The sequence below is a fragment of the Sus scrofa genome, chromosome 8 (assembly GCF_054392235.1).
Source record: "Sus scrofa isolate SSC_HxYL_T2T_F1_AM1 chromosome 8, Sscrofa_HxYL_maternal_Yorkshire_Landrace_v2.0, whole genome shotgun sequence".
Classification (NCBI taxonomy): domain Eukaryota; kingdom Metazoa; phylum Chordata; class Mammalia; order Artiodactyla; family Suidae; genus Sus; species Sus scrofa.
In genome coordinates this window covers 110703362-110725638 of record NC_139390.1, presented here as the reverse complement: position 1 = coordinate 110725638, position 22277 = coordinate 110703362, and the positions used below count along the sequence as shown (strand labels likewise).

Here is a 22277-nt window from a genome sequence, read left to right as displayed (position 1 = left end):
CTTGACATAAGATCCCAAGGGTTGTTGCGGGGAAGACTGGTCTGGCACAGCTTGCGATTTATGCTACAAGGCCCTCCCGACCCAGCTGCCCAGACATGGCATTGCGTTTTTAGGAAACAATGGCTGAGCAAGGCATTGTGACAAACAATGGGAAGCTCTGCTCTAGGAATCCTGTGGCAGTGAGAAACACTGGTAGAAACACTGGAACTGAGTAATCCTTGAAGGTTCTTGGTAAATTGGTGGGGAGTTGGGGGGTGGGGGTGAAGAAGGTGAGGTGGGGAGGTGGGGAGGTAGGATGGGGTGGAATTTAAGAGTTACTGGGCTACCTGCTAGTAGCTTTTGTTTTTACTGACTGGATGAATTAGGACAAAATAGGAGTTATACAAAACTGTTTTTTCTTCTTCTGTGTTTGTGGACTAGGTGATCCTAGATACACATGTTTGTTTTCTGTTAGAAAAAATTTTTAAGTATTTATACCTTCTTCTTATATCTTTTTGGAAATTTGAAAATAAACCACACTAATTTCTACATTCTTTACTCTTGCCCTTCATTAAAACAAATAATCTTGTAATACTATAAAATTAGAGGATTTGTACTTATATTATTCATCTCCTTTGAATATTAACTTCTTTAATTGAGAGACTCTGTCAACAGGCATTTTCCAGAAGTTACTTAACCTTTATGGAGGACCTACCTTATATCAGATATTTCTCTGTGGTTTTACATAGTTCATCTCATTTAAATCTTCCCACAATTCAGTGAGGTAGATTTTCTTGCTATTTTATAAATGAGGAAATAGATTCATAGGGCTCAGGAATTTTTTCAAGGTATGTTTCTAAACATAATTATTGGTTTTATAAGCATCAGTTATGATTGCATTTAAATCGAATGGCAAGTGAAGCAAGAATATTAGTAGGATGCTTGAATGCAGCCAGTCTAGGAACATAATCAAGATTTATTATAAACTTACTATATAACAACAGTTTGCATTGCTCTTATTTTGGTCTAATTAATCTCTTACTCCAAACAAATCCTATTATCAGATAGGCCAGCATATCCTCCTTAACTTCTAGCTCCTCCACCAAATTCCTGAACTTTATATGTGACAATAATGTGTGAAAGATATGTAAAAAGTACCTACCACTGTACCCTGAATAAGGATAGTACTAGTTAAAGTTTGGTTGAATAAAATGTTAGCAAAAACATAATCTAAAACACACAGTAAGAAATAGGGGAGGCAAAAAATTGTCTGATACCATTTCCAAAGTTACTGCCTGATTTAAAAAACAGCAGCTACAGAGTAACAAAGCTGATATACAACTCCTTTTTGTAGAAAGGCTAAAAACAGATCATGAATTTGAAAGACAGGGTTGCAAAAATCTCCTGACTGAAAAATCCTAAAGCTACAGAATAAAGATTATTTATATATGGAAGAATATTGCTCCCTCAATTTTTTTATTTGCTTTTGGTGTTTAGAGAGCTATATTTTATATATGATCACCAATCACCATTTGAAATAGACATTTCTGCTGTCTACAAGCATTCATTTCTCCCTTCCTTCCAACAACACCCAGACTTTATTCAAGTTATCTTCCCCTTCCTCACACCTCTCCTGGGCCTCAGGAGAACCCAACTTCATCACTCAGGTCAGCTCTGGTGGGTGGCTCTGGTGCATCTAAAGCTAACCCCATCTCTAGAGCAAGTGACAGCTGTAGGAGATGACAAGTGACCCAGTTAATATGCAAAGAGATGTTCAAGGGGCATCTGAGAAAGATTTATCATTATAGTGAGATTCTTAGGATAACCCTCTCTGCAGACATTGTCAGGATTCTTCTGCAACTATTTTGTTATTATCATGAAAATGAAGTTTCTATCTGAGTAGGAAAAATAACTCTAGCAGTGACAATCTGCTAGACCTCTAAGGCCTTTCCTTCTCTTCTTCTGGCTAATTAAGCTAATAAATAACTGATTGTTTAAGCTTGTTTGAGTTGGGTTTTCTATCATTTTCTACTGAAAATACTCTAATCTATGCACTATCAACATTTAATTCTGTAAATATAATTCTGGTGTTGAGTCAATAAAACTAGGAAAACAGTCTTTGCTCGTGGTATCAAATGGTAAGACTCAGCAACCCCAGAAGTGTATACTTAGGGGCCTGCCAAGCCAAATAAATACCTACTAAAGACTACATTAGTTTAAAAACTTGCCAATTCAAATATGCCCATTCATCTGAAGTCATCAAGTTTCAGTTCCCTAACATTGTATATTGTGTGTTTTGTGAAATTACACGTTTCCTATGATAGCAAGAAGCCCAAGTAATAATTTACCTGGAAAAAGAAAGTGAAGAGTAAAGATGGTATATAATTTGTGTATGAATTCTTGTAGAATCTTTGCATATTTTTACACCACATGGTATGATTACAATTAAAAAAAAATAACAGATTTTAAAAATCCAACAAATTAAGAAAGGGCCATGAGTTACTTTTCAGGCACAGTTAAAGAGAATCATTAGAATCAGAGCTATTAAAATTTGTTTCAAGTTGTAATGTACTTTTTAACTTAAAAAGAACATTTGATCTTTGAGTAGATAATAGCAATGTATATAATTTTTAGAAAGTGTTCTGAATTGAAATGATCATAGAACTATTAATATGGGATTTCGAATTGAGAAAGCAAGTAACCTAAAATAATGTGTCCATTATTAAGCAAGTAACCTAAAATAATGTGTCCATTTTGTTTAAAGATCCAGCAGAGCAGCCCAGTTGGCACTTATGAAATACTATCTCACTTACCCTCAAATCTGAAAGTATGCTTGTGACTTGAAAAAATATGCTCTCAAGTATAAAACTGGGCCCAAATTCACTTTTAAAATTTAAATGATTTTGTTATGTGATGAGTTATGGCCTATAATCAAATTATTAACTGTTAAAAAAGCATTTACTTTTTACGTAAAAAAAAAGAGTATTTATTAAGTTTGTCTGTTTTCCTTCCTAACTAGCATTTATGGCATATATTTGGCACAAAGAGGTAAAAAACCATCCAGCTCTTAGGTAAGGTGAAAGACTGACTTTTGTAGTCTCAGAGAGATTTCTTTGTGCTTGCACTTACTTTCTATCTATATTTTCCCCCAAAAGTAGTAATTCTATTGTGTTTTTTAAAATTAAGTAGGAAGATAGCTCTCCTGTTGATCAGAATTTGTCCCCAGTTGATCTTATAGTGACACAATATTGTCCCCCATTGATCTTATAATAACTATTTTCCAACCTGTTCTTGGATTGATGGCTTATTATATTAAACATTTATTACTTCATAAGAAATAGGTACAATCTTTAAACCAAATGAACAGATATATATTGAATATAAGCATGTATAAGTTGTTATATTTAAATATTATTATTTTCCCTGTTGGACATAAAAATCCGGGTTAAGTCACATTATCACCTCATTAGGTGGAGACAGTATTCCAGCTGCCTTATTTACAGTAAAGAAAACCTAATCATTGACTCTAAAGGAACCAGTTATAAAACAAGTTAGTGAAAACATGAACAGTGATAATTATAATCTGATCTAACATTCACTGAGTGTTGAATTTAGAAAATAAATATTTTCTAATGTCTTCTGAAGTCTCTATCACCTTATCTGCTCAAGTCTATCTCATAAAAACAACTTTCAGATAAATTTATCCCTTATACTATTTCTCTACAAAAGCTAATTGATTTAGAGAGTATAATTATTATTATCGCTGTTACTTGCTTTAGGATCCAAACAGGCAATTTTCCATAAGGGAAGGTAACTCAGGTTTTGAAGAATAATTCGACTATTCACAGGATCCAGAAAGTTCCTCAATGTTTCTTCAAAGTGTATTCATCCTTCCATGTACTCGTTAACAAAGGATTTTTCTGAATGCCTCCTATGTAAAATAAAATTTAATTATTTAAAAGCACTTTGTGAAAATATACTATTACTGGGAAATCAGCTATCAGGGCATTTATTTTCTGTTTATTTTGCAAGGAAACGTACCCTTCTGAGTTTGATTTGGATAGGTATTCCTAAAGAAAATATTGCTCTTGATGGCTTCCTGTTTAATGTCGGACTAGTTAAATGACCCTAGAAATCTTCCAGTTGTGTTAAAATTTCCTTTACATGGATTCCACTGTCGTTGCTGTCATATTACTTAACATGTAAAAACCAGCTACCTTCTACATTTAAACTTTTATACCATTTTATTCTTACACTTACTAAGAGACAAATTACAAAAATAATAATATTTTTAAGTAATGATACTATGTCTCATTTAGGCCAACATTTAACATATGTCACAATTTTAAAACAGAAATCAAATTAACTAGCCTGACTTCCTGGGTCTTGGAAAGTTATGTATTACTATTTTTTTTTTCTCATCTGCAAAATTAAATTCTACCAAATCTATCAAGTTTCCTACATCTGGACCCACATCCTCTGCTTTTCCTGTAGCAGCATGGCTCCTACCACCACTTCCCACCTCAACTTGTATACTGGGTCCTCTTCCTCCTTAACTTCTCTGAAGCTAGACTGATCCCTTCTTTCTTCTGTATCACCCTTTCTTTCTGCAGTAAATTATTCCCATCAGCTAAAAGCTTGTGAACGATCTCCCATCTCATTAAAAAGAATCCCTCTCTTGACTCATCCCATCCCACGCTAGTTCTGCCCATTTCTCTGCTCCCTCTTATGCTAGAATTCCATACCTGTTTCTATTTTCTTCACTTTCTCATTCTCTGTCTGGAACCCACATATTTGACTCCTCCAGAGGACTCTCTCTTGAACCCACTGATGACCACTTGTTAAGGTCACAAATGACCTCTACCTTGCCATATCCAATATAAAATTCTCAGTCCTCATCTAGCTTCATTTATGGGCAGCATTTGGAGTAGTGACTGCCCCTTCTCCACTTTCCTCACTGGGTGTTCAAGACACCACTCTGATCTCTCTTTACCCCCATCTCACTGCCTGCTTATCTATCTTAGTTGCTGGATCTGCTTCCTCTTCATGACTAGAACTCAGTCTTCCACCCTATTTCTATTCATACTCATTTCCTCAGCAACCACTTCTCTGGGCTTAAAACTTCCAAAATTATATGCCTAGCCAATGTAGAGTACTGACTTTTATTTCTTTGCAATCTACTAAAAACTAGGAAAGAAGATTCTGTAGCAACCCTCTTTCTTAATTCCATATTCAACTCCTCATCCTACCTGCTATCCTTGGGACTAAAAATGATGTTCATTTGTTCATTAATTTGACAACTACTTATTGAGCAATATATGTCAGGCTCTATGCTGTCTTATCCATAATCTAATCCTCTAATGGCTTCTGGTCTTTGCCCTCTTTTCTTTTTTTCTATCAATTCTTCTTGCTCAATCTTAGCCATTTTTATTTGCTCAGGAATGTTCCAATGACCTCTCAAATATATAACTCCAGCCCAGACAATCTCCCCCTTGCTGAAAACTCAAAATTCTACCAACTAGATTTCTAATCCTGGAACAAACACTTCAAATTCAACATTATGATTTAAATGCAATTTTGTTAGAATGTTTTCCTGCCTAAATCAGAGATGAGTCATCCTCAATTACTTCTCTTCTCTCAGCTCACAGTGCACTTCTAAGAGTCTCTGTAACTGGTCACCTTATCTCTATTCCTGCAAATAGTGCTTCATCATTTACTTGCCTTAACCATTTATTCTCTAAGAATCTCTCAGCCTCTATCTTGTAGTCCTCTAATCCTTGACCCACACTGCTGCCAGCACAATCCCCTTTAAGTTGAAATCTGAATATTTCACTTTCTTAAAAAAATATCTCTGATGGCTCTCCCTCTCCTATAGTTTCATCCCCTGTAAAAATAAAATCTTTTGAGCCTCATAAGCTCTTCTTCAAAAATTCTATGAAATTCTAGCCCAACAGAATAATTTGCAGATCCATTAAGCTGACATGCTCTTTCAGATCTCTTTCTGCATTTGTTTCCACACCCTGTGTGTCTGGGGATCATGACTCAGATCAGTTTATACTATCTTCAAACACCTTAAGCCCTGATGTCACCCAGAGATAGACCCTCTCTCCTCTGTGTTATATTACCTTATATAGATCTCTTCATTTTTTGCCTATTTATTTCATGTAGTATAATTATTTGACTGTATGTTTGTCTATTCCAATGTACAGGGAAGTCTAAGTAGGCAGAGACCTTATATGGTTAATCTTATAATTTCAATATTTTTATTTTTATTTCATCTTCTCTAAAGAAGAACAAACAGTTGATGTGCACTATCCTCTTAATGAATTTTTTTTAGGGCCACACCTGTGGCACATGGGAGTTCCCAGGCTAGGAGTTGAATCAGAGGTACAGCTGTGGCCTATGCCACAGACATGACGACACTTGATCCAAGCGGCATCTGTGACCTACACTGCAGCCTGTGGCAATGCCAGAGCCTTAACCCACTGAGGGAGACCAGGGATTGAACCCACATCCTCTCAGACACTATGTTGGGTTCTCAACCCACTAAGCTCCATTGGGAACTCCTTATTGAATACTTTTAAACTGCAGATGTTCAGATGAAACTTTTTTTTCTAAAATATAATAGCTATATTTTTGCTACTTATCAGCCATCCTTTGCTGCAGCAGTCCGGAGCAACACTGGCCAGAAGACTCAGCCTGATGTCATGTCACAGAATGCTAGAAAGCTGATTCAGAAAAATCTAGCTACATCAGCAGATACTCCACCAAGCACTGTTCCAGGAACTGGCAAGAGTACTGCTTGTAGTTCTAAAAAGGCCGTCAGAGACCCTAAAACTGGGAAAGCTGTGCAAGAGAGAAATTCATATACGGTGAGTGTGTGGAAGAGAGTGAAAGCCAAGTTAGAGGGCCGAGATGTTGGTCCAAATAGGAGGATGTCAGTTGCTGAACAGGTTGACTATGTCATTAAGGAAGCAACTAATCTAGATAACTTGGCTCAGCTGTATGAAGGTTGGACAGCCTGGGTATGAATGGCAAGAGAGTAGACGAGTCTGGTTAAGCAAGGTCAGATATCCAACAAAATCAACTCAGCCTCAGGCATTCAAAGCCACACCACAGTCGGTGGTGATGCAACTGGGGGCTTACTCTGAGGAAACCTAGGAAATCTCAGTGCACTAAGAAGTGAATCCTGCTGGACAGATGCACTCAGGGATACGCCCAACACCATGGCCTGCAACCCCAGGGTCAAGGGTGAAAGAAAGAAAGCTCACCGCCTGAACACGGAGATTGTCTTTCTGCCACAGAACAGCTGCAAACGTGTCAGGAGGTTAGCTGCAGAAAGAAATCGGGATGCCGCAGAGCACAGAGTGATTTGGAACTCCATTCCACCTGACCCTGTGTGCACAATTCAGGAAAAAGCAAACCCCGCTGGAACACAGAGAAAACTGGGGCCGCGAAGAAATCACAGCCAAGGAAGATTTGATGCATTCAGATTCTTGTGTAACACTTGTTGCTTGGCAACAGCACTGGTTGGGTTGACCAGTAGGTACAAAAAAGGCTATGTGGTATGAATTTCAGAAATGGACTGAAGAAGGAGAGCTATGTAATAGATACACTACACTGGAAGAACTGACTTCTGAAATGAAGGGAAAAAAACCCACCCTGTCATCCTCCTCCCCAAACCCCACCACCTGCCCTTTCCCCTTTTACCTGATCTAGTAGACTTGCCATCTTTCATATTCCTTTTATTTCAATCCTTATGTTTCATATACTTCTGTCTTGATGCTGTTAACACTATATTTGGAGTGATAAACAGAAATTTCTCCAAAGCCACTGATAACATGGAAAATTCAAGGATTGTTTAAAGGTCTGATGATTACAAACGCATTCTGGTTATAATAATAATAATAAAAAATAATATAATAGCTAAGATTCTTCTAAGATTCTCCCATTTCCCAATTTTAGGGGCAATACAAAACCCCCAAGTAGGAGTTCCTGCTGTGGTGCAACAGGATTGGTGGAGTCTTGGGAGCCCTGGGACACAGGTTTGATCCCTGGCCTAGCACAGTGGGTTAAGGATCCAGCAGTGCTGCAGCTTAGGTTGCAACTACAGCTCAGATCTGATCCCTGGCCTGGGAACTCCATATGCTGTGGGGTGGTCAAAAAAAAAAAAAAAAAAAAAAAGACCCCCAAATACAAAACTCTTAATTAAGATTTGACACATGTTAATTTTGAAGAAAAAGTACTTTCCATCTCCTATCTTCCTATTTACCCTACATGTAAGTGTTATATGACAGTGCAGGGCTAAGGACTGGGATAACACATTTAATTTGCTGTCCTTTGAGACTCTTTAGAGTTTTTATTTTTATTTCAGTTCATAACGAGTCTTACCTAGTAACTAGCTATTACCTTGTTTTTGTCTGTAATTAACCCACATGCCTTGGTATTACTTGAAAATCTTCATAAACATACTATAAATTCCTTTCTATTGCCTAACGTGGTATTCAGTATCAACAGTGGGTTCTAGAAATTGTACGATTTATTTGAACATGTGGTAGGGTGAAGCGACATCATTTGTTATAGTGGCTATTTGTACCTTTACACACACTCCATGGTTGAATCTTTCAAATGAGGTGATTGTGATTGTGGCCAGTCTCTAGTTGAGGAGAGGATTATTTTAGTTTATACACACACACACACACACACACACACACACACACAAATGGTGACAATGATTTTACTCAGATGGATTCCCCAACCTGATAAGACAGAGCCAGATGCTGTAAGCCATTTTCTGCAGTGTCATGGCTTTTGAGAGACTTCTGTTGACATGTCTAAATATATTCTGATGAGGTGGTTGCTCTCTTTTTCCCATACTTATATAAATACACATCCAATGATACTGTGTTCATACATTTTAAGCATTTCTCAGTTTTGTCTGTAGGCTTTTAGCTTTGTCATTGACTAAATGCTTCATTCCTTCATTCACAATTTATTCACCCCGGATCAACAGTGGTGTGCCTATGATGTTCATCATCATCATCATTACTATTAAAACATGATGTCCTCACAGACCTCTCTGACCTTTCCGTCAAGGTACCATCTGTTTTTATAGTTGTATATAGCCTAATCTACCCATTCTATACAACCTCACCTTAGATATCCTAGCTAAAATATTATAACTTTACCCTCATGTGAATGTATATTGGAATATTCAGCTCAATGTCACTTCACCCTTGAAAAATATACACAATCAAAAATTAATAACCATATAATTCATCTTACCAATTATACATAATAATTTTATTTTGTCCTAGGAGAGTAATTAGCATTCATGTTTCTGTCACTTAATATACAGTGGGCAAAAAAGGAAATAAAGCAAATTATGTATGTAGAAGAATAATTCATACAACATGATAAACGGTTGGAAGTTACAATAGCTTAAATGTTTCATCAGTATTGGCTGGTCAGCCTCATTTTTACCCACCAATGCACTTTGTTTTTGTTTTTGTTACATCTGTGGCATAAGGAAGTTCCCAAGCCAGAGGTCAAATCTAAGCTGCGGCTGTGACCTAAGTCTCATCTGTGGCAATGCTGAATCCTTAACCCACTGCTCTGGGCTAGGAATTGAACCTACATCACTGCAGAGACAACACCAGATCCTTAATGCAATGCAACACAGCAGGAACTTCTCTACCAATGCATTTTGATTATAAAATGCTTTATTTGTGTCTCACAATTTCTTTGTTAGACTGACTTTTCCTAAGAGAGTCAATATTCTTAGTTGATTCTCAAGTTAAGATTGATTTTGGCAAGCAACCAACTTCCCCAGTTCAAGTAAATCTTTTTCACTAGTAAACTTACTTGCTTTTGTTTTTTACATCTTTAACAAAATTACACTTAATTTGTGCTAGTGGGAGCTCTGATAATGGGCCATTAAAATTTGTTATTCTCTCTCCTCCCTGAAGGATATTATGTTTATCTAACTAAAATTTTAAGGCAGGTTATCTTTTCCTCAAATATATGAAAAAGAAGAATAGACAAGGCCATGTGTTTTAGCAATTGGAATTAAAAGATTATATCCCATTTATCACAAAGTTTATAACATGAAAGGATTTGTATAATTAGCATGTATACATGTAGAGCCTGGGGCCTACAGGTATTGTCTGTAAATGAAAGGTTCCCATAGGTACTACACTGTTTCAGTTTGGATGTGCAATCAGTCACATGCTCATAGCCCATGAACTTGAGCAGAGTAGCAGTGGGCTTGAATGATATGGTTTTATGATTCCAGATGTTCTCTAATCTTTAAAATTTACTTTGTACTAAATGATTTATTGAATATCATATTTTTAGAAAACTTTTTCTCCCAGTACCAGTTGCATTCACTTTCTTTAAGGGAGAAGAGGCATCTTGACTCCCCAAAAATAAATTCATTGATTTCCTCAGATTCTATTCTATGTCTTATAGCATCATATTACTTTCAACAACTTTAGAAGTCAGGGATTTAATGTTCCTCTGTCCCACTTCGGTTTCATTGGTCAAATTCTTATTATTAAAAGAGTTTTTGGGCTGTGCCCATGGCATGCAGAAGTTCCTGGGCCAGGGATCAAACCCACGTTATAGCTGTAACCAGAGCCAAAGCACTGACAACACCAGATCCTTAACATGCTGAGCCAAGGGGAACTCGGAGAATGATTTTATAATCCTAATTTCAGTAGCAATACTCTGCAGGACTAAGACTAGATCTTGGAGAATGGATGTCTGGATGTGATTTTAGTCATGTTATAGAGCCACGTAAACACTCAGTTTTCCTGTATATAGAATGGATACTAATAAGACAGGAAAGCCTCCTTACCTGAGCAGGATTTTTTTTTTTTTTTTTTTTTTTTGTCTTTTGGAGCCACAGGTGCAGCATATGGAAGTTCCAGGGCTAGGGGTAGAATCGGAGCTATAGCTGCACGCCTACGCCATAGCCACAGCAATGCCAGATGCGAGCTGTGTCTCCAACCTACACCACAGCTTGCAGCAACGCTGGATCCTTAACTCACCGAGCAGGGCTGGGGAGCTCACTGAGCAGGGCTGGGGATCCTCATGGATATTAGTCAGGTTCATTTCCATTGAGTCACAACAGGAACTTCACAAGCATGACTGATACTGAAAGAAAAACCCACTTAAAGTGAATACACTTCAAATATAATTTTATATAATTTATAGCAAATTGTAAGAAGTTTGCAAATTCATCTTTAAGAATTCAAGCTAAATGACATGAAAATGAATTCATCTTAGTTCATAGTTAACCACTGCACGAAGTTATTTCCTAGCATAAATAATCACCTAGCATAAAGCATCAATTTTTGGTGTATTTGGGGGATAAAATTATACAATAGCATGATAGACAATCTTTACTTCAGATTGGGCTTCTATAGCAGAATCATAATCTTTTGATTAATTGTTCTTTTATGAAGAACATAATCTGTTAAGAGTTTGCTGACTTTCTCTTCTTCAGTTGTTAATTATTCTAAATTCTGCGAGGTCCTCATTTGTTAATGTCTTTGCTTGTGATTTGAACAGTGTTCCAACCTATTTTTCATCAATTTCACCTTTTCCAAAATCTATAATTATGCATTGTTGTTGGTTTTCACTGTGGTGCTGAATGTTTAATACAAATAACAGGAAGCTGAGGGACAAAAACTTTGGCTCCTGTACTGGGATGCTGGCATTAAATAGAAGTGATGCTTATTTGAATGGGAATATATTCTATAAGTAGTCAACTTATTAGTGAATATTTTGTGTTATTGTGATTCTTACTTTCCTCTAACCTACTAGGACTAAGTAGATGAATACTAATATAAAATCTCCTAACTCATCTACATTTTTGAGAAAACTAAAAGTGGGATTATATCTAAGCCACTTTAACAGTTTCTGTCAAATATTAATCAAACCAAACATATTAGTGATTTTAATATTATCATTATTTTACCAAAATTCTTTAACAAATATAGGTAACCATAAACAGTTAAGTCTCTGGTGTACCTACTAACAGAATGGACTTACCTATCTAGCAATTCACAATTTTTAGGTTCATAGACCACTACAGTGAGTCAGGCCACTCATTTCACTTATTTAATTCACCAGAGTTTACTTCTACAAACTTCTAAGTACTTTTTTAGAAACTCTGTAACCCAATCCATTCATGCTATTTTCCCCTTCAGAGAGGACATAGAAAGTATAGATAAAGTGTTTAAGACTCTAGGTTAGACATTGGAAAGAAGAATAATTTTTCGCCGAATCGGTGTCTGAATGAGAAATCAGGACATTATGTCAGCAGCAATTTCTTTTAAAGACTATGCCTTATTCCTCTCCTCCATTTCTTTCTTTTTGTTTTTTTTTTTTTTTTTTCTTTTTGGCTACACCCATGGCATGTGGAAGTTGCGGGGCCAAGGACAGAACCTGTTCCACAGAAGCAACCCAAGCCACCTCAGGGACAACGCTGGATCCTTAACCTACTGCACCACAAGAGAATTCCATCTCCTCCATTTCTTTTTCCTTCAGTTCGCCTGTAGTCTTGTCTAAGCTAAGAGAGAAATCAAAAGTAAAAATAGGAGTTCCCGTTGTGGCTCAGTGGTTAATGAATCTGACTAGGAACCATGAGGTTGCGGGTTCAATCCCTGGCCTTGCTCAGTGGGTTAGCGATCTGGCGTTGTTGTGAGCTGTGGTGTAGGTTGCAGACGTGGCTTGGATCCCGGTTGCTGTGGCTCTGGCATAGGCCGGTGGCTATAGCTCCAATTGGACCCCTAGCCTGGGAACCTCCATATGCCGCAGAAGCGGCCCAAGAAATGGCAAAAAGACCAAAAAAAAAAAAAAAAAAAAGTAAAAATAACATTCAATCGCTATGTGGTTTTTTTTTTTTTTTTTTTTTTTTTTTTTTTTTTTTTTTTTTTTTTTTTTTTTTTTTTTTTTTTTTTTTTTTTTGTCTTTTGTCTCTCTTTTTTGTTGTTGTTGTTGTTGTTATTGTTGCTATTTCTTGGGCCGCTCCTGCGGCATATGGAGGTTCCCAGGCTAGGGGTCCAATCGGAGCTGTAGCCACCGGCCTACACCAGAGCCACAGCAACGCGGGATCCGAGCCGCGTCTGCGACCTACACCACAGCTCACGGCAACGCCGGATCGTTAACCCACTGAGCAAGGGCAGGGACCGAACCCGCAACCTCATGGTTCCTAGTCGGATTCGTTAACCACTGCGCCACGACGGGAACTCCGGTTTTTTTTTTTTTTTTGAGATTGTGGAGAAAAGAGCAAAATATGGGGATGAATGGAAGGATAACTAGCCCTGTCTGAGAGCATGCAGTGTTCAGTTCCTGGGACTTTCAGTCAAAATGACCTTGCTAACAAATAAACTGACCTTATATAGGATGGGTTGCCATTTCTTCAGCTTGACCCACTCCATCTTTCTATCCTTGCTCCTACTCCTAGTTTTATTTTTTAAATGTGGGTTATCAGATCAGTAGATACTTTAATCTATTGTCTAGTCCAGTGCTTATCAAAATTAAAGCACTTAAATATCCCCTAGGGATTTTGCTAAAATGCAGGTTCCAAGTCAGTAGGTCTGGAAAAGGGCCTGAAAGTTTGCATTTCTAGCAAGCTTCCACGTGGTATTTATGCTGCTGATCCAGGGCAAAGGCTCATACTTTGAAGAAAAAGAATTTGGTATACTCCCAAGAATGTTGGGTAGGATGAAATGAAAGCACTTACTGATGGTTAAAGAGTTTTCCCTTTATCAACATTACTATATATAAGGAAAGGAAATTAAATTAGTCTTTCTAGCACTACTTGGGTTTGCAAAGGCATGCTCATTACTCTATTTCTGTCCTTTTAAGGACACTTTGAAATGATATTCTACTTTCTTCTTGGGTATCAGCATTAAACTGTCCAACCTAATTTTGCTTTGACCAAATCACGAAAGTAGGTAGTCTCTGGTTTCATGATCTCTTCCTTTTCACCCTCAATGTAGCCTCTAAATTTATTCTAGAGTGTAGATAACTGATAATGATAATGTAAACAGATGGGAACACAATGTTAACTTCTACTATATGACATAGCTGCTGTAAGTGCTAGGGACACAATGATGAATAAAACATATATGGTATCTAATTGCCTCCTCCCTTTAGCCAGGGACATAGGTATGACTTTAATTGTGCAGATGAGAACCCACAGTGGGTTAGGTAACTGCAGCAATAGCAGCTGGTAAGTGGCAGGGCTGAAATATAAACCCAATTCTTTTTTTTTATTTTAAAGTCCTTGCTAAAGCTCCTGAACTCATTCTGAATGGGGAGTTGCCTACCCCTCACCACCACAAATAACTAGGGGTTTCGTATTCTTTTAGTGTCCCTCCCCCCCAAAAAAATCATTCTATATCTCTTTCTCACCTTTTAGAATACATTTGCTGACTCTATAGTGACAGCTGTCAACATATTTTATAAATAAGGATCCTATCTTCAAGATCAAGTAATCCAAAGATACATAAACGTTTTAAGACTGCTCCTGTTTTTCTCACTTTATTGTGACTTCCTATCTTTCTGTCTCTTGTCCTGGATGACAGACTAGAACAAGTATTTTTTTCAGAAAGGAAACACCTACCACACACAGAAAGCAATTTGAAGTAATGTCAAGATTTAAATGTGAAAGGTAAAATAATAAAGTTTACAAAGATAACCCAGGAGAATAACTTCAAGAACTTGGATTAGAGAAAGACTTCTTAAGCAGGATATAGAAAACACTAATCAAAAAGGAAAATATTGATATATTATATTAAAACTTCTGTTCATAAAATGTAATATTAAGAAAGGCAGGCCCACAAAGCAAAGGGTATTTGCAATACAAAACCAACAGAATTAGAATACCAAAAAAAAAAAAAAAAAAGTTCCAACAGATCAGTAAGAAAAAAAGCAGAAAATATACTAGAAAAAGTTGCAAAAGATTTACATGGATGGGCACTTGACAAAAACTTGTATTCAAATTATCAGTAACATATGAAAATGTTCTCAACCTCATTTGTCATCAGGGAAATGCAAACTAAAATCACACTAAAATGTCATCCCATACCCTCCAGAATGTCTAAAATGAAAAAGACTGACAATATCAATCTCAAGCAATGGTTTGGAGCAACTGGAACTCTCACACTGTTAACAGGAATATAAATTGATACAGCAACTTCAGAAAAACTTTTGGCAATAAATATTAAAACTGAACAAGTGCACAGCCAAAGATTTAGCAATTCCACTTGTAAATACATATGCAACAGATATGTAAACTGCAGAAAGTAATATACATGAATATGTATATTCCTAAGCATTTATAATAGCCATAACTGGGAACAATTAAAATATCTACAAATACAGAATGGATAAATAAATTGCATATAGTCTACAAATAACAAATGCTGGAGAGGGTGTGGAGAAAAGGGAACACTCCTACACTGTTGATGGGAATGTAAATTGGTACAACCACTATGGAAAACACTATGGAGATTCCTCAGAAAACTAAATACAAAACTAACATATGATCTAGCAATTCCACTCCTGGGCATATGTCCAGACAAAACTCTAATTCAAAAAAGATACATGCACCCCCATGTTCACAGCAACATGTAGCCAAGATATGGAAACAACCTAAATGTCCATCAGCAGATGAATGGATTAAGAAGATGTGGCACACATTTACAATGGAAAACTACTCAGCCATAAAAAAGAATGAAATAATGGCATTTGCAGCAACATGGATGCAACTAGAAATTCTCATACTAAGTGAAGTCAGAAAGAGAAGGAAAAATGGCATTACTTATATGTGGAATCTAAAATATAGCAAAAATGAACCTATCTACAAAATAGAAACAGACTCACAGACATAAGAACATACTTGCGGTTGCCAGTGGGGAGGGAGTGGGATGGACTGGGAGTTTGGAGTCAGTAGATGCAAACTATTACATTTAGAATGGATAAGCAATGAGATCTTACTGTATAGTACAGGGAACTATATCCAATCTCTTGGGACAGAACATGATGGAAGATAGTATGAGAAAAATACTGTGTGTGTGTATGTGTGTATATATATATATATGTATATATTTTTTAAACTGGGCACTTTGCCCTACAGCAGAAATTGGCACAACACTGTAAATCAACCATAATTTAAAAAGTAAAATAAAATAATAAATAAATTGCATTTTATTCTTTCAGTGACACATACAATTTAGCAATAAATATGAACACCTGCTCCATATAACAGTAAGAGTATTCAGCAAAAGAAGTTAGACACAGAAAAGTACATATTGTATGATTCTGTTATATATGAAGGTGGAAAGCAGGCAAAACTGGTCTACAGTGTTAGAAGTTAGGAGTGACTTATGCAGGAATGGGAACGGGCAGGGGCTTGAGAAGGATTTCTGAAGTCCTGGAAAAGCACTATTTCTTGATCTGGGTGGTAGATACCTAGATGTGTTCGTTTTATGAAAATTCACTGAGATGTATACTTTTGTATATGTAGGCTAAGATATACTTTCCAATACATGTATTTTAATAAAAATAAAACATATGAAGGAGTAAAACTGTTTAAAATCTGTATTTTTTAATGTCACATTATTAGTTTTTTCCCTCTATAGCAAAGAAGAATTTTTTATATTTCATTCCTCTGCCTTGCAAAACTGAAATCTGTCTTTTAAACACATTTTTATGATATTTGTAAAATACTTTTCTATTACTGCTTTTATGTCCCCAGTTTTTGCCTTTTCAACATTAAATCCATTCTGTGGGGTTTTTTTCTTTTCTTTTTTTTGAGTTCTGACCCAACTCTGTTTTTTGTCACTTTTTCATTTGCCTTTTATGTTTCAGTAGAGTTCTGGTAATAATCCCATTTGACCTTAAGACAAATGCATTATCAACCATTAAACAAAGACCAGTCGCCATGGGCCTGATGTGTGACCTCATTCCATCTAACATTTAAGGAAATAACAGTCCTCTAAGAATGATGGAACAATTGCTTCCTGAGGATGTGAGACTTATGACTGAATAGATGATCTTTGGGAAAAAAAGCATTGATGATGGGAACATAAAGGGAGTTTATCCTGTCACAAGTGAAAACACCACTCTGTCATCATAGCTTTTCACACTTTGCACTGCCACAACCCAAAGTAGCCCATGTCAACACATGGTGAAAATGATTTGGAAAAGACTTGCGTTCTGGGGTCAACAGGCAGGGATTCAAAAACTTTAGATTTTACTAACAGGGTGTTCTTGAGCACATGTTCAATCTCTCTGAACTTTGACTGACTTCACTATAAAAATGGGATAAAAATATCTACATCACAAAACTATTGCAAGGGTTACAGATTATAAAAATGTCTCTACCATGATATTTAGCACATCTAGATATTCAAAAGGTGAAACTCTCTTCCCTTTTCTATCCTTTTCCTTTTTAGGCAAAAATATGTCATTGTAATAGTTTGCAATCATGTCTGAGTTTTTGATTCACAGCAATTTGGCTTTAGAGATGACAGGCCCTGGGATAAATACGTATTGGATCGTATATCTTCTCATACAGTATATATATTTTTTACCTTTTGAACTTTCCAGATGTAATCTGTATCCTGAATGGGATTAGGAAGTAATAATAATTGTATAATTCCTTTGATGGGAAAGAAGATATTTTAATATTTGATCTACTATTTTAAAGAGAAATAGTGTAGATGAGAATTTATTTTGTATTTTTAATTCCAATTTTAAAGTCTCACAAATTTGGAAAACTGGACATAAGTGTAGTGTTTTTAGAGAAATGCACTTTTGGCTAATTTCACCCCCTGACAGTTTTATTGAGAAACTATTGACATACATCACTGTATAAGTTTAAGGAATACAGCATGATGGTTTGATTTACATACATTGTGAAATGACTACCAAATAGGTTCAGCTAACATTCACATTCCTGTATAGATAAAAGAAAAGAAAGAAAAAGAAAAAAGGGGGAAAAGAAAGAAAAAAAGAAAAAAGGGGGAATTTTTCTCTTTGTGATGAGACCTCTTAGCATTTACTCTTATAACAATGTTCCTATACAGGCATACCTGGGAGATTTTGCTGGTTTAGTTCCATCCCACTGCTTTAAAGTGAATATCACAATAAAGTGATTCACATGAATGTTTTGGTTTCCCAGTGCATATAAAAGTATATTTTTACGATACTGTAGTCTATTAACTGTGAAATAGCATCAGGGGTAAAAAAAATGTACATATCTTAATTAAAAATTCTTCATTGCTTAAAAATGCTGTCATCTGACAACAAAGGGTTGCCAGAAACCTTAAATTTGTGGAAAATGCTCTATCTCTGAAGTGCAATAAAGCAAAGTACAATAACACAACATGCCTGTGTATCATTCATCAGTGTCAGCCATAGTCATCATGTTGTACATCACATCCCAGTACTTGTTTATCTTATCATTGGAGGTTTATATCCTTGGACCATCTTTTCCATTTTCCCCTCCCTCACCTTTTGCCTCTGATAACCCCAGGTCTCATCTCTCTTCCTATGAGTTTTGTTTTTCGTTTGTTTGTTTTTTAAGATTATAAGTGAGATCATCCAGTATTTGTCTTCCTCTGTCTGACTTATTTCACTCAGCATAATGTCTTCAAGATCCATCCATCACAAAATGGCAGGACTGTCTTGAGTTTTTTTAATGGCTGAATAATATTCCACTGCATATATACACCACATCTTCTTCATCCATTCATCCAATGATGGACACTTAGGATATTTCCGTGTCTTGACTATTATAAGTAATGCTGCTATGAACATGGAGGTACAGATTTCTTTCTGAGTTAAAAGTTTTTGTTTCCTTTGAATATAGTTCCAGAAGTGGAATTGCTGAATCAAAGGTAGTTCTATTTTTAATTTTTTGAAAGTCTTCCCTACTGTTTTCCATAGCGGCTGGACCAATTTACAATCTCACCAGTAGTGCACAGGGGTTCCCTTTTCCCCACATACATGCACATTTGGCTACTTTCGATTATAACCAACTGCATGTCACTTTAAAAAAATGTGTTACCTAGAAAAGTTTAAATGGCTGAAGGGGACTTAGTATTGAGCTATCCCCTCATTTTATTCCTAAAAAATGTAGGAAGGTGGCCATTGAATCTTTGGAGTCAAAAAAGAAAAAAAAAAAAGAAAGAAGTTAGGAATCAAAGAATCACCTCCTCTCTTCTCTGAGTTCCAAGTGACGGAAAGTAGACATAAATGTTGAGAAAACAAAGAGTGGGTGTGCTAATGACTGCTTAAAGCTGAATTAGGAAATGTAGCTGAGACCCAAGGTTGAAATGGCAGTATTCTGTAACTTGACTCAAAATGGACACCTTGGAGACCTTCTGCAGGTGGAGCTGGCTTTGTAAAGCCGACTCTATGTACACTTGCCTGCTAATCTCATGGAGGAGTACAGGCAGGTCTGCCCGCAAACTCAGACACTGCTGAGTGCAGTTTAAAAAAGAAAGATGAGCCCTCCTGATCTCTGTGCAATGACTCTCCTCAGATAACACTCTCCTGCTAAAAAAATGCCCTGTTCATCAGCAGATGCTTTTAACATGCCAGAAAATATTTATTTAAAATACTATTTGTTCTGTAATCTTACCTAGAGTAAGATTTGTTTAGCCTGCCTCTTCAAACTACTTATATCAGGGAAAATGACAATCTAGAACCTGCCCAAATGATCACTAATGATAGATTATAATTATTATTATTATTATTTTGATTACTCTTCCTACTGTTTCGTAGATTTTCCTCTTAGCATCAAAGAACTTAGTATAATACCTCACAAATAAAAGTCCTTGGAGGATTATACCGAATGTTGTCCCTTAATCGAATTGATATGGAGTTAGTCCTCCATATCTCAAGGAGTTCTTTTACAGTTTCAAACTGTAAAACTGCTCTATAAAACTATAAAGCCTAAAAAGAAAGAAAGAAAAATCACCCACATAAAGGTTAAGGACTATTACCAATTTTAGTCAAGATAAAATTAGGTGAAAGAGTGAGTTTCTGGACACAAATAGCAGTTTATTTCCTAAAATTAAGAATCTCGTAGTGAAATATAAGTAGGGAACTATCACTACCATTTTATTGTCACTGCATTAGAAAATCTGTTTAACATTAGTGCCAGAATAAACACGGCAACCTTTGAGGGCATATAACATTAATTTACTTTTTTTTTTTTTTTTTTTTTTTTTTTTTGTCTTTTGTCTTTTGTTGTTGTTGTTGTTGTTGCTATTTCTTGGGCCGCTCCCGCAGCATATGGAGGTTCCCAGGCTAGGGGTTGAATTGGAGCTGTAGCCACCGGCCTACACCAGAGCCACAGCAACTTGGGATCCGAGCCGCGTCTGCAACCTACACCACAGCTCACGGCAACCCACTGAGCAAGGGCAGGGACCGAACCCGCAACCTCATGGTTCCTAGTCAGATTCGTTAACCACTGCGCCACGACGGGAACTCCTAATTTACTTCTTTAAACCCCACAATGCCACAAAGGATTTGAAGCATCTAAGCCATTATTGAGAAAAGAACAACATTTTTTTTTTTTTTTCAGGAATGTGGCACCTGCCACAATTGCATTTAGCAGTATGGATGTGAATGAAATACACACAAAAATCCCAGTGAATAATTAGCATATAGAGTCTCTGTAAGTTGTTAAATCCTTGGTGTCTGGAAAAATCCAGGAACTAAAATAATTGAAAGGGTTGGGAGGGTTGACATTAAAAGGCACTGCATATGTTTCCACAAGGAATCAATAACTCTCAAGGGAAATACACATGTTAGTTTTAATTTATTACTTGTGTACTTAGCCTCTTTCACTTAATCTCTTTCTTGCTCCCTTACTCTTGCTCTATCTCCTCCAAATAAAGTCTTATTTCTGAGTACAGAATAAATGAATTCAATAAATTAAGCTTCAATCTCTGTGATCTTCTATGACAAATTAAAGTGGTTAAAGGTATTTCACATAGTTTTGGCAATAAAACATAGGTTTAAAAGGACATTCTTTATCATGTAGTAAAAATGGAGTATGCAGCTGTATTTTAGCTCATTGGGTGACTACCTTACAAGGGTACTCTTCTGCTGATGGGAAGTGTAACCTACACATGCTGTAAAACAGGTATTGCTTGGTCTGACTTCCTTCATGTCAGGACTTAAATTCCTGCATTCTCTTGAATATAGAATCTAACTCCCTACTGCTCAACTACGGTGTCTTTTGTTGACAGGAGAGTGACAGTGTGGAGCCGGTATGTATGATTTGGCTACCTCTTTGGGGGTGTCATGATTATTCTTGTAACTATTTTATCACTATGATACTGCATTAATTTTAATCATTTCTATATTCCAAAGATTTGGGAAAAGCCTGCTCAGAACATAGACTATTCCTTCAAAGTCCTTGCTGCTCTTTAGTTTATGAACTGAAATTGATGGTTCATCTATTTCAGTAGTTATTAACATAGGGTGAAATAATAGAGTCACCTATAAGGGTTTTAGAAGATATATGTGATGATTTCCAAGTGGGTCCCAGATATCAGAATATGTTTTAATTTTCCCTCATCCCTTCCCAAGACGGTGCTACAGAACTTTCAGGATTGAGAATCACAGAGCTATTTATACAACAGTCTTGTGCTATCTGGAGAGGTAATGCTGAGTAATGGTATAATAGACCTGCAGCCAGGCTTCAAATCCTGGCTGCCACTTTTTAACCAGTGTGACTTTAGGCAAGGTACTTAACAATTCTTTTTTTGTCTTTTTTTTTTTTTTTGCTATTTCTTTGGGCCGCTTCTGCGGCATATGGAGGTTCCCAGGCTAGGGGTCTAATCGGAGCTGTAGCCACCGGCCTACGCCAGAGCCACAGCAATGCGGGATCCGAGGCGCGTCTGCGACCTACACCACAGCTCACGGCAATGCTGGATCCTTAACCCACTGGGCAAGGGCAGGGACCGAACCCGCAACCTCATGGTTCCTAGTCGGATTCGTTAACCACTGCGCCACGACAGGAACTCCAACAATTCTTATCTTTAGTTTCCTCATCTGTAAAATGCAGATGACAGTAACAGAACATACATCATACATGTAAAACAACCAGTACATAACATATAGTATGAGAGTGTATTAATAATTTTTTTTCTTTTTTCTTTTTCTTTTTCTTTTTTGTCTTTCTAGGGCCGCACCCATGGCATATGGAGGTTCCCAGGCTAGGGGTCGAATTGGAGCTACAGCTGCCAGCCTATGCCACA

General features: G+C 36.7%; 1 long non-coding RNA gene across 1 annotated transcript in view; it reads right to left on the bottom strand.

The window, feature by feature from the left end:
* The window catches only part of LOC110262165 (uncharacterized), a 75299-nt gene that overhangs the window by 9295 nt on the left and 43727 nt on the right, over positions 1-22277 (bottom strand). Inside the window, exon 3 of the long non-coding RNA XR_014813130.1 lies at positions 3754-3910. This is a non-coding gene — a long non-coding RNA (uncharacterized LOC110262165). The remainder of the gene's footprint in view (positions 1-3753; positions 3911-22277) is intronic.